This window comes from Octopus bimaculoides, chromosome 12 (assembly GCF_001194135.2).
Source record: "Octopus bimaculoides isolate UCB-OBI-ISO-001 chromosome 12, ASM119413v2, whole genome shotgun sequence".
Lineage (NCBI taxonomy): Eukaryota > Metazoa > Mollusca > Cephalopoda > Octopoda > Octopodidae > Octopus > Octopus bimaculoides.
Genome location: NC_068992.1, coordinates 65,402,673 through 65,417,329, shown reverse-complemented (window position 1 = coordinate 65,417,329; position 14,657 = coordinate 65,402,673). Strand labels below are relative to the sequence as shown.

The 14,657-nt window shown below is 35.5% G+C and overlaps 1 protein-coding gene across 1 annotated transcript in view; it reads left to right on the top strand.

The window, feature by feature from the left end:
• LOC106884468 (neuronal acetylcholine receptor subunit alpha-10) overlaps window positions 1-14,657 on the top strand; it is an 83,556-nt gene that overhangs the window by 22,021 nt on the left and 46,878 nt on the right. The gene's annotated exons all lie outside the window — the stretch shown is intronic.

Below are 14,657 nucleotides of genomic sequence, written 5' to 3'. Positions count from 1 at the left end.
ATATATATATATATATATATATACACACACAGACATGACAGAAGTATCTAGACAGCCCTATAAGCATTAAAATTTATTTGTATCTGAAATTATACATCAAAATTATTTATTAATTATCATAATGTAAATATCTAATATTTAGTAGACATGCCCTTTGCATTTTTCCATGGGAGTATCCTATAAGGCAGGCTACTCTTGAAATTTTATAACTTGTTTTCTTTATTCAAAATTCGGACAGAACTTATGGGATGGCCTCATTTTGGACCTCTAATTTTCAGACCTAAGCTCCAGGTTTTGGGCCACGAATGTGTGTATTTCTCTACACATATGTGCGAGTTTCCGTGTGCGTATTTAGATCACGGACAGCTTCAGATCAGCGGTAACATCAACCTTATAATTTTCAAAACCTCCACCATTACAACCATTATTACATTTAACGATCATTTTCATCACCAGGAACATCATCTTCAGTATTTTCCCGTTATAAAGTCATCAACCAGCAAGACAATAATATATACAGTCTACAATAATGATGGTCTGCTTTGAGTACAGGGGTTATTGACGGCGGGATTTCAATTCTACTTTGGAATCACAAAAGATGGCATCACATCCTGGGATTCATTTTTAATCTTCATTTACCTTTAGAGACGCTATCACCATCATAATAAGCCTTGCTGTTATACTGGATAACAACGACGATGATGATAATGATGATGATGACGACGACGACGACCACAATATTGATTATGATGAAGACGATGAAGAAATCTGCTGATGGTTATGATGGTGTCTGTTGGAGGTGGTGTTTTCGGGGTGGGGCTGAGATTGATGTTTTTGTTGATTGTGGTGAAGTTGATGATTATGACGACGACGACGACGACGACGAAGGCGTTGATGAATTTGTTGGTTGTAGTGGTGTTTGTTGATATTAGTGACAGTAATAATGATCATGATGGTGAAAGTGGAGAGATTTCTGTTAATGATGATGATGGTAATGATGATGATGACAGCTCAATCGTCATTCTTTCGAACTGCCAATATACTAATGAAGATTATTTCCTCTCAGAAGATTTTCAACGATTGAACGAATGAAATATATATTTTCGTCTTGCAACACTCAATACTTCCATTAGATATAAAAATAGCACCAAAACAGAACAAAAAAATCAAACAGCAACACGAACAACAACAATTTCTAAATCAGGCATCAACTTATGTATTCATAAGTGGACATATCAGTCGATTGAATTGAACTTATATAGACAAGTGCTGCTTATTTGATCGATTTCATGAAGATGAAAGCAAAAGTTGACACATTCTCTGTTAAAATGTGACGTTTGGAGACAAAATAGCGAAAATATTAATCTACTTTTTATCTAATTATTAATGATATACATAGTAAATACGTATAACAACTATAATTATGATTTCTATTTCTCTCCGAGTACAACTTTGCCTTTCATCTTTCCGGAGGTCGATAAAGAAAGTACAAGTTAGAAACAGGGGTCAATTTAATCGATTAACCCCGCTCAACCATTTTCTACTCTTATGTCTGCTTTAAGAAAGAAAAACAATTCTTTCTAACTTTAGAAATTGCTATACCACTTTGAAAAATATGTTTAGTCGATTCAATGTATTCGGGTTTATATTGATACTTAATTTCATCGATCTCAAGAGATGAAAGTTTAAGTTGGTGCGATTCAAAATCTGACCACAAAGCGCCATAACATCGTAATTGAACGGCACAAAATAGTCCTCGACTCTTCTGTCATTGCAGAACCCTTTTGCACATCCAACACACTTGCGTCTATCTACAGCCGTTTACAATCTGTTAACCCAATCTTTTCTTTTACTTGTTTCAGTCATTGATGTGTGGTCATACTGGAGCACCGTCTTGATTAATCTAGCTAATGTAGAATAATTCAACGGTGCTATTCTACTATAATCAATTGGATTATTCTAACCCAGCCACGTTACTTAAGTGTCTACGACCCAAGGGATATACCACTCAATTTTCTTTCTTCTCTGAACTTTCTTTTTCTGTTTTATTCAAACTTTGTCTTCTCATTTCACTTTTTGCATCAATCGTCTCGCTTTTTGTTTCTCGTTGTTTCTCATATACCAGCGTCCTGGTTTCCAAACAAAATTAACCATGTGCTCTGACCCTGGAGATTTCTGGGGGACACAAGACACGTTATATAAATCTGAGTAGTTAAAGTGTTCATACGGGAAGAAAATATATTTCCATATGTTTTCTTACATTACTGAATTCTTACAATTATGAAATATCGCCTCTTAAAGCCGTACACCGATCCAACGACGACTGAGCAGTGGTTTCTATTGCTAGAAATATTAGTTAAATCTCGTTGGACCACGTATAAAAATGAGGTAGCATCTGATAAGGGAATTTGGGATTAAAAATGCAATGTCCGTGATTAAATAGTTTTTTTTCTAATTGTTGAGAGCGGAGACGGCGTTAAACACCAGCAGTAATGTGCCACGCAATGTTTAACGATATTTTGTTATTTCCTTTTAAACGAGGATCCCTTAATGGCGTCTCTTTAAAAATCAATAACATTTAACGCATCACGATAATGTAGGGATTTATGTTCAATGTAATTTTATGTGGCAACTCCAATTTCAATCGCGAAGTTCTCTTCTTGCATTACTAAAAAGAAATTAAATATCAGTTTGTTGCGAGTTCTTTTTTTTTTTTCTTTCTCGTATTTTCTCTAATATAACAATTATTGTCACTTCGAACGAAGAAATATTTTTAGATAAATACGAAAACGATAGTGTTGTATATTTTTTCTTTTTCCTAATGTTTGTTCATTTCTAATTTTCTCATAATCTCGGGTTGTTACAAATAAACTATTTATTTGTGTAATTACTTGATATTATGGCTTCACAAAATATCTCCATCTTCAACGACACCACGTTGCCATTAGCTTTATTTTTTAATTCATTATAAATCTTATTTCTCTTACGTTCTGAGTTCAAATTCCGCCGAGGTAGACTTCTCTTTTCATCCCTTCGAGGTCGATAAATTAAGTACCAGTTGTGTACTGGGGTCGATCTAAACTACTGGCTCCCACCCTCAAAATTTCGGGCCTTCTGCCTAGAGTAGAGTATTTCTTCGAACTCTTTATGATCTGAGTTCAATACGTCCGAGGACGAATTTGTCTTCCATCATTAAGGGGTCGATAAATAAACTACCGGCCAAGTATTGCCATTGATGCCATTGCCTTGCCATTTTTTTCAAAATCTCTGGCATTGTGCTAGAATTAGAAAGAATATTAAAAGGACCTTTTTTATTCAAGAGACCACGTTACTAATATTTTGTACTGAATACTTAACAGTAGATATTCAGCCCTGGAGTCAAATGGAATGGTAAGACTTCAAAATACTTTGTGTAATTGGCAACGCTGATGGACTTAGTAAGTTAGTGTTGACAGTTTTAATATATAAGAAAGGCGCTTGTCGGCGCGCCGGGCAAAAGGCTTTTCGGTATTTTGGTCTTTACGTTTTGAGTTCACATGTCACAGAGGTCGACCTTAACTTTTATCTTTTCAGCTTCGATAAAATAAGTACCAGCTGAACACTGGGTTAATGTAATTGACTTTACCTCTCTTCCGAACTTTTTGGGCATGCGCCAATATCTGGAACCATTAATAGCATCTCAGGGGAGGGGGCGTGCTGATAGGATCGTTATGATGTCGTCGTGAGAAATGCTTAGCCATAGTTTTTTCTGTCTTTACGTTCTGAGAAGAATTTCCACCGAGGTCGATTTTACTTTTCATCCATTAGGTACCAGTTGAGTATTGGGGGTCGATGTAATGGACCTACTCCGTACACCCGAATTTCAGGTCTTGTGCCGATTATTAATGCGTGTGTGTGTTTGTGTGTGTGTGTGTGTCTGTGTGTGTATAATCGACGGGTTTCTACGTCATTTCTGTTACCCGAATTCTTTCACAAGACATTGATTGGCCCAGGGCTATATTAGTAACCATTTGACCAAAATTATCCGCAATGGGACTGAACTCACAATCACTTGGTTGCAAAGAGAAGAAGCTATGTTGAAATCTCTCAGTAAAATGTTTAATATCATCGATAAAGAGGAAAGTATTTGTTTAAAAATCAGGTATTTCACGATCGATATCTTCATTAAAGTTAATAGTTCAATCCGTGTTACCATTTTAAATGCAGGGAACATTAAAAATTTAATTAGAAAGAAATATGTTATCGTTGCATTGGATCATCTCTTTTAATTTAGAAATGTAAATTCCAGGAATTAAATTACTTACTCATCATATGACGTCATACGGTAATAAAATTCAAATAGAATTCTTTTGCTGTATCATCGTAAATGAATGATATTAAATTGTTATAGAATACATTACACTTTCCATGACATTTCAGAACATTTAGTATTACTAACTAATTAATTAATCTAGCATATTTTAACTTTTTATGAGTCTTTCCTAATTAACTCTCCAAAGTTTCTTTTGACAAGATATTTTTCGTAGCAAAACCTTTCCTGTCATCTCTGTCAGCATCCTCATCATTTTCTTATCTTTTACCTCCAATATTGAGTTCTATATCAGTCGATATCACAAACAAAAGGCGGTTGAAAGATCACCTTCTCTATTATTATCTTAAATTTACAAACATTTTCCTTGTTTTTCCCCCAATAATTACCTTATTTTCAAGATTTCCTGAAGTGGTTCTTTCTAGTCAATATTTACTTACTCTTTCTAATTAGATTGAGTCCACTAATTCAATAGAATTAAATTACAATCTCCAAATTAACTGTAGTTTTTATAATGAAAGCTTAATTAGCCAGGAAACGTGTGGATTATATGAAATATTAGGATAATTGAGAATTTGGACATTAACGACTCTTACAAGCAGACTAACAATACAACACACACTCACACACTGACACACACACACACACACACACACACACACACACACACACACACACACACACACACACACACACACACACACGCACACACACACACACACACAAACGCACACACAGACACACAGAAGTGGAAACCGAGGCCAATTAGAAACTTCAATAGGATCACTTACTCAAACGATACTCAAACATCCTGCTATTGCTCATAGCGCTGCTACCACCGCCGCCGTTGCTGCTGTTCTATGCACCCAGTATCTTAGGAATTTCTTAAGTTAATGACGTTATCATAAACCAAGACTTAAGTACCTTACTCAAGGAGACGCCTGATATATTAAACATAGACAGTGAGCAAGTTTAAATCACAATGGTTTGTTGGCTTAGAATTTTGGTTTCAAATTTTGCTACAACACCAACAATTTCGGAACATCTAACCCAGTGTTCAACCGGTAATTCTTTTAAGGAACTCGAAAGCAATGAAAAGCAAAGTGAATTTGAACTCAGAACGTAGTAAAGACGGACGACATTCCGTTAAGCATTTTGCCCAGAATGCTAACGATTCTGCCTGTTGACAAACATAAAGTTATCAGATATTAGGTGCTGTTGCTGAAATTGAAGAAATATATTATCCGTTTGTTCATTCTACGCTTGAAAAGTAATGTTTCATTATGAATGAGACACCTCGTTATCAAGTAATACCTCTACTTGAAAGAAAACAATTTGAACCTCAGCATCACTCAAATTTCCTGATTAGGAAATCTCTCCATCAACACCGTTTGCGACATAAAACGATGTGAAAAATGTACTCTGTGTTCAAAATGAAACAAATTTAGTCATAATTATTTACGTAGGTTTAGAGTAACAGATATGTGAATAAAGAGAACGCAAGATAGGTCCTTAGGCATTTAATGATTAACCTCCTAATTAACTTTACTGTAATTAGGTAACGCAGAGTGAAATGGCCTCTTAGAATAAACCTTATCGTTCTAGTACAAAATGGGTGAGTGATTCTCTCACTTCACTGCTTTGGGTGTAGTTAGAAGAGGTGTTGTGTCCCGATGCTTTCACCTATAAGGCGATAGATATGATCAGTTATAGATGAATATCCCTGATGCATAAATAAGTGGTGATTAATTACTGATGTTAATTAGACAAATGATTTGAATATAAATTTCAATTAAATCTAGAAAGGAAGATAGAAAAAATACGAGTGAAGAAATGACAAAGAGATGACAGAAAAAAAGGATCGAAAAAAAAAGGAGCAGCTCGAAAGGTTTCAATGATCATTTCCATTAGTAACGCGAGGAAAAATACATAAATTTAAACACACGTGATTAATCATTATTGAAGAAACAGTAGGGAATGAAAGATGTGAGTAGCATTCAAAATGTTTCATTCCGTAACCGAAACTTAGTCACACGAAATTATGAAGACTCATCTCACGAAATGTAATATATTTCAGGCAGCGTGTCTTTGAGTAAATTGTATTTCTGTGGTCGTAGCAAAACCCGAAATGAAATTTGAAAAACACGAAATATTTTAATTTTCTCAGACACGAAGTAATATATGTAGAGGACAAATATGAATGTATATACACACATATATACAAACACACACGCACGCGTGCACGCACTGTAATGAGTGAAAACTGGTCACATTGAATGAAGGAGTTGAAGACATGGAATTTTTTGGTTAGAGGGTACTAAGAGAAACAAAATACTCTGTATTCTTTAGGAATAATATAGTTTGATGTGTGAAATATTCTACAAAACAAGGGTGTGGTTAATGTCACATCTCTCGTCTGTCAATCAATCAATCAGCAAAACAACAAATGATAATAAAATCATATCCATCAACTAAATACTACTATTACTACTACTAGTAGTAGTAGTAGTAGTAGTAGTAGTAGTAGTAGTAGTAGTAGTAGTAGTAGTGCTGCTGCTGCTTCTGCTGCTGCTGCTGCTGCTGCTGCTGTAGCAGCAACAGCAGTGACAGTGACTGTAGTAGCGATAGTAGTAGGAAGGCGGAAAATGTCTTCCTAATGCTCGCATTTAATGCTACCTTCACTCTCCATGCTTGTTGTTGCAACAAACAGGCTGGTGATTGCTGTTCATTATAAACAACGTTGTTTAGTTATATTTTAAACAAAAGTCTATGATTTTTTTCGCACCTGTTTCCAGTTAGTTTTATCAGCATCAAAATCTCTATGCATAATCCGTAATCCTCAAAATTAGAATTTAACAATTGTACTTTTAGTTCCTCACCAGTCAAAAGGCTAACATTTCTATAAGAACAAAACAAGTGATTTAAAGATACAGTTTTCACTAAATAAAACATTTTTTTTAGAAGTGAGAGAAACATTTCAGAAACGGTTATTATATACGAAATAGATTTGAGCAAAATGCAGGCGTGGTTGTGTGGTAAGAACCTCGCTTTCCCAATCACATGCTTCCGGATCAAGTCCATTGCTTAGAACCTTGAGTTTTCTACTATAACCTCGGACCGATCAAATCCTGGTGAATGGATTTAGTAGGCGGAAACGGAAAGAAGCTTTTCGAAAAGACTTATAACAGGGGTTGCAAGACATCCTGCCCGATCTTCTAATATTTCCACCAGTTTATTATTATTATTATTATTATTATTATTATTATTATTATTATTATTATTATTATTATTATTATTATTATTATTATTTATCAACCCCAAAATACTGGAGAGAAAAAAATTACTTCGGCGGGATTTAAACGCAAACATGAGTGAGTCGGGAAAATGCTGTCAATTAATCTAATTGTCATCATTTGCACCTCCACCACTTCTTTACTCTCGAATCCATGTTAGGAATAGATAGCTTTGAATATCAGCTTCGCTACATCCAAGTTTCATCCCCCGTGTATCAAAGATATCCATTCAAAATTTACTGATTAAGATGAAAATCGAAAGGATAATTATGAAAATAACAGCAGATTTAATTGACATCCAACCAACAACAAGAACCAGAAGGGCAACAGTAGCAACACTAATAGCAATTAAAAAAAACAAAAAAAAACAACGTCATCAATAACAACAAAAACAACAAAAACAACAACAACAACAACAACAACAACAACCTATCAACACTAAAGTTTAACTCACCATTGAAGGTTGTATTTAGTTCAATCAAAGAAAAGAAATTTAAATTGTCACATTGAAATATCATTATGTTACCTTTACTGACATTGCATCATTTAATACGATTTACGACGATTTAATACGATTTAAATTCCATTTTATGCAATTTTCACATTCACTAATTTCCATGTGAATCCATTATCATAAACGTAATAGCGTCGCTTTTTCTTGTTTTGCTGTGATGGACTACAGATTGTCTTCTTCTTCTTCTTCTTCTTCTTCTTCTTCTTCTTCTTCTTCTTCTTCTTCTTCTTCTTCTTCTTCTTCTTCTTCTTCTTCTTCTTCTTCTTCACCATCATCATCATCATCCTAATCATCATCATCATCATCATCATCATCATCATCTTTTTTCCCTTGTGTTGTACTCGTATTGCACACATTTTACTATTTCTTGGATTTCTTCCAGTTATTTTCGTCCCCTCTTTTGTCATTTCTTCGCTCCAGTTCTAAATTACCGTTTTTTTTTTCCTTTGCTAGTATTCTACCGTGTTTATCCTCTTCGCTCTCATCACTGTCAACAACAACACCAACAACATGACCGATGTGTTCTCATTCTAGAAGCAGCTGCTACGAATGCTTTGTATTTCTGTGTTCTATTTTACTATCTTGGAGAAAATCACTTCACGGAGGAAGAGAACAAATATGAAATTCTTTAAAATACTCAACTTCAACAGAGGGAAGATAGAGGAAGACGCTTCAGTAGAATATACTCAAAACATTTCTGCTCTGAGCATCCTTTTGTTTCTTCAGAACCAGAGTATTTAGAATGCTTGTTCCTTTTAATTGTGATTGGGTAGCACTTAAAGGAACCAGCTGACTGCTCCCTCGCTGGCCTGCCAAAAAGGAGATAAATCACAACAAACATACAATAAACATCAATGAATCGACGATACACCTTTTGTATCTTTGAATTTGTAGAACAAGGAAGGGTTCTATGTATGGTGCATAGACATGATAGCAGTTACTGGAAATTTATAACATCTTATTCTTATAAACGGTAAACAGAATCTTAGGTAATTTAAATCGAAAATGGTTGGTAAATAGTTCGATGTCTAAACACTGAAGAAATTCTTCCTTAAAATAGAATTAGTTTTCCATATGTAGCAAATCAAAATTAGATGAATGCAATCATAAATAATGCTTGATTGATTTAGTTATAAAGACATATTAACGAACTACTGGCGGTTAATATTGCCGTTATCGGTGCCTTCGGAATTAAATTATCTGTGGCAAATTTTAGATTCCTAATAATGGTTGTTTCAATACAACCTAATAAAGAATATCGACTGTTTTCTCTTCTAATCAAGCAAGGCTGGAGCAGACTGTTTTATGTATTTATCTAATTAGGACATGAATTCATGAATTGAATGTCTGCCGAGGACGAGAGTGTGCACTCGTTCATCGTAGTTTCACAAGTCTCTTTGAGTTTAGGGTTTCTAACATCCGTTAAATAAATACATTCCAGGAAGGTTTGATGGGGTTTAAGATTTTAAGCAAAGGGACGTCATAACTGTCAACTGAAAAAAAACTACAGACAACTTCGAAAAAGAAGGGTTTTTCTTTCTCACTCGACTTATATGTAGGTACGTACGTAGGTACGAAGGTACGTAGGTAGGTTTTTCTTGTTCTTTCAGTTATTTTTGTTGCTGTTTTTGCAACTCGAGCAAACCGGCCAACAATTTTTCCATAATTTTATGATTTTGTATCCCGTAAAATTCGCACAAAAAACCTTTGTGAGATTCGTAACACATTCTAAGTTTGTATAATCCTCGTGAATTTGTTAATTCCAAATCGCCACTGTTGTAATCCTCTGTCGGATCGTTATAACGCCCACTCCAGTATAGCAGTGTAATTAGTTAGACGAATAAGACACGACTACAACTGACGACTGCTCAATGTCACCATATTTGTAGTGACTAGCACATACTACTCGTCATGTGGGAGGGGTGTTCCGTTATTACTATTATCCCCATAACATATATCTATATCATTCATCCCCCTTTTGTACTGTAGATAATGATTTGAGGGAAATATCGTTACCGTTCGTAGCCGGTTGAATGACCAAGTAGAGGCTTCTTCATTGATTCTTTTACAATGTTACGGATTGTTTAGAGAACTGAAATTTTGCCACATGTTAATAGCCGAATTAATTATCTCTGGTATTTCCCATTTTGGAGCGAAATTACAACTCCCTCATTTATCTTCCTAGTGAGGAGCTGTTTTATTCCTTAAATGCTTAACACTTCTGAACGAAGAGCTAATCATACTTATAACGTTCCCTGTAACGTTGGGTGGTGGTTAAAGTCAGCACTTATATTTATTCAATTATTAACATTATAAAGAAATATTCTCCAAGATGATATCTCTCACAATATTGCTGCTCTAAAATGTTATTTATTGCTACATTGACTGGTGTCGTTAATATCACCACGACTATCTTTGCTATCACTTTACTTTATCTCTACAAGACCACTATTCTTTCCTTTGTTCACTATTTATCGCCTACTCTTCGTCTTCTTACTCTCTCTTGCCCGCTCTCTCTCACTCTCGTTCTTATCTGTTCATGTTTTGATGATTCTATCACTCCAGTTCTTCTCCCTTACTTCTTTCTCTAAATCCCTATCACATTTTGTTTGTCTTCTGTTGTTATCCATTCAATTATATATCTCTCCCCTTCCTTTCTCTCTCTTTTCTCTTTATCCGTCTGTCTCTCTCTCTCTCTCTCTCTCGGTCTGTCTCTGTTTCTTTCTTTCATCCCTCCCCCATCTATTACCGCTCACTCAGCTTCTATTTATTCCGCCTCTTTCTCCGCGTTCGACCTCCCTCTCACGTACAGCCGGTTTTCTTTTATCATCAAAATCTTCTCTCCCAGAAACACTCTTTATTATTTCCTAAATCATCATTTTCTCTGTCTGTAAATTTCCTCAGTTTCTGAATTTCAATTCAGCTCACCTTCTCTCTTCTGACCCGATTCCCCCCATCACCATTTTCTCACGTTTTTCGGAGTTTATCTCGTCTACTCTCCCGTTCATCTCTATCTAATACTCTTTCACTCATTTTTTTCTTCTCTATCTCTTACTAATCATCTATCTTCCTCTCTCTTTCTTTTCTTTCTCTTTCTCCTCAAACATCTTTCCATTTCTTTCCTTTTCTATCGACATGCCTTTTACTCACTCAAATCAACAATAGTTTCCCTAGATAATGCAGCTAATGGATTCGCTGTCTCACTGCTGCAACCATAAACGGCAAAATTCAAACAAATGGTTCTTCATTTCCATTTAGTTCTGGAATAATTGAATCTATTATAAAGTGAAACAACAGAGAGGTGAGATTCGTCTTTTAGTTATTCATTTTATTCCAAACATTCCAGTTGTTCATCTGCAGAAGACCGTCACCGTTTATTGAACAGGAATTGGCAAGTTTTATAACTAACCATCCGGGGTGTAGAAATTTTCAATTTAAACTATTTAGAGAATGGCGTAAAATCAGTGAGGGTGAAGGAAGTCATAATTACTAATTAATGTGTGGGATAGCGAATCAGGGTGGAATTATCAACACCAATCATTGGTTGTGTGGGTTTGGGGTAATCATTAAATTTCCAGTATTAATGAGGATCCCGGGTAATTCAGGATGAATGGAGTGATCTGAACTAATAAGCGTTTGCGCGTGTTTAAGCATTGAGAGTGAATGAAATGTCGGCCAAAGAGTGCACTGGCATGTCAGCTGAGTGTTTGGCTTGAAACCAGCAGAAAAGGGATTTAAACAGGAACCAGAAGATGTGATATAAAAGGAGGGTTACAATACCTTGTGGGATTCCGCTACCCCAAGACTGACCATACTATTCATGGAAGGAGACCAGGCATGATTATAGAGGGCAAAATAAACAAACAGCACAAAATTATAGATTTTCTAATTCCCTATCATAGCAACGCATTTGAGAAAATGGAGAAATGAAGAGATATTGTCAACTTACAGAAAAGTACCATATTCTCTATTCTGCAAGAAACCTAAGGAAGGCCCTTGAGAGTTGCGGAAACTTGTCACCAGATCTCAAGATAAAATCGCTGCTAACTAAATTAGCATGCACAAGCGTATTAATACTAAATATAACAAGAACACTCAGAGATTCTGTCAGGCGTTACCCATCGTCAGGTTAATATTAGCAATCTGAAATCGGCAAAATTGTTGGGGACACCGAATAAAATGCTTGAAGCCATTTTGTCCGTCTTTACCTTCTAAGTTCAAATACCGTCGGGGTCGACTTTGCCCTTCATACTTTGGGGGGCGGTCGATTAAATAAGTCCCACTGAGGTTGATGTGGGCCTCGTGCCAAAGTTTGCTGGCCTCGTGCCAAAATTTGAAATTGATATTAGGAATCTGTGAAAAAGAAGAATGAAAGAAGCCAAGACATATTTTTTGCTTCATTGGAAAGTCAGCATCTACCACCATCACAGTTACCACTACGACTGCTATCACTCACTTTACTGAAGCAAAGTTTTTAAGCTGATAATAACGATGTTTATTGAAGGAGTTTACGATGAATTCTTGTGTAATGGTTATTATAAAAGCCGAAATCTTTTTGAAGACAAGAGAAAACTTTTTTTTATGTGCCACACTTCTAATATCCACCAGTCAAATAAATATCCGCCATTTTGTCGCTTACAGCGCTCCGATGTAGATAAAACACGGCTTTCTCTCGCTTGTGTCGTTGACAGTTTTTTGGCGAAACTAAAATTACAATTTAATGATATCTATTTTTTTTTCCACTCAGTTATTATGTACATAGTAAAGCACAGTTTATGATGTTATATACTTTGATATTTTTATCACATGATCAACCAAGCTTATATTTTCTCTTCTGCTCTAACTACAATTCTCTTGGAAAACGATGCACGTAATAATATTTCTTTCCAATTTTCCATTCTCACATGTTTTTTTCTTTTAAATATATGTCTTTTGTTTATTTCTTTGTTGGTTTTAATCATTTCTTTTTGTCTGATTGATTAATCTTCCTGGTTTCATATATAAATTTCTATTCACTTATACATCTCGAATTCTATAAATGTCATCAAGTGTACTTTGTCTACCGACAAACTTTCTTCAAACCGTGCTTTGTGCATGCAAGCCATTCTTTAGTGTTTGTAGCTTTCTAGGATTCGTATTCATTTCAGAAAATATATTTCAGCTGCACTAAAGAAGGACTGACAAATAGTTATCTATTCGAACTGAGCAAACGCGTTACATAGGAATATCCTTTTGCATTTTCTATCAATATATTTCCGGACATCGCAGAGGATCAAAGGAGAAAGCGCTGCAAGAAATAGCGGCCAAATCGCCAAGAAATCAAAATACATCATAAAGATAAAATTGAACTCTTCTTTCTTTCTTTCTTTCTTTTTTTCAAGCTCTATCTCTATATTTCTATCTATATTTCCATAGATATATATTGTTTCATCCCATAAATAATGCGGTCTTTTCAATTGCATAAACTTAAAAGTCGGAGGGAGACAAGATAAGCTTCTGGCATCAACTTTTTACAGAAACAGTAAATTTACCATATTCACTTTTTCTTAGTGCAAGATTTGAAGAGTGAAGTTCGATTCTAACAGTTATTTTTACAAAGCTATAATATAAGTGACAAAGGAGCATCTTCGGCATATTTTTGCTTTATGAGTTCAATAAAGACAGCAACGCAACGGAAAGTGTGAGGAATATTAATGCAATATATTGGTATCGGCAATAAGCGTAAGCCAGTGTCAATGGTGAGTCCAGAAATTCCGAGCCAGAAACTAGTCTAAGAGACGATCTTCATGCTGGAAGATTTGTAGAGTTCGAGGAGGACTTCCTGCAAAACTTGGTGGAATAAAATCCCATCGTAACTGTTGAGGAATTAGCAGAGACGGTTGGATTTGGTCATTCAACCATTCATCGACACCTGTGTGCAATCGGAAAAGTCAGCAAATTGGTCAAAGAGTTCCTCATAAACTTCTAATCGCGTGCAGAGAGTGAATGTGTGCTCTTCTTTACTGTCACGTCTAACAAATGAGGCTCTTTTGTTACTGAATAGTGAGTGATGACAAGAAATAGGTTATCTATAAAAATGTCAAACACTGAAGACAGTGGGTAGCAGGAGGAGAAACACCAGCACCCCAGGCTAAAGAAGGCCTTCACCCAGGTCAGGTGTTGTTATCTGTTTGGCAGGATATGAAAGTTTTAGTCCACTTTGAACTTTTAAACCCAAATCAAACGATAACAAAAGAGATCTACTGCAAGCAGCTTGAGCGGCTTAAGTCAGCGCTAGAAGAAAATCGACCATCTTTGGTTTCAAGTCGAAAGGTGTTCTTCCATCAGGATAATACTCGGTCACATAGAGCGAGGATGGCATTCGAGAAGCTGAAGCAGTTTGAGGTATTTTTTGTCACGGACAAGTGAATATTGGAAGTGGGGCCTTGCAAATCAACTAGATAGTTGGAAGAGCATTGCAGACAATGAGAGAGAGTATATTTTAGATTAAAATAGAACTTTGTTTCTATTTGAAGAAAAATGTATACAAGAACCTCACTAT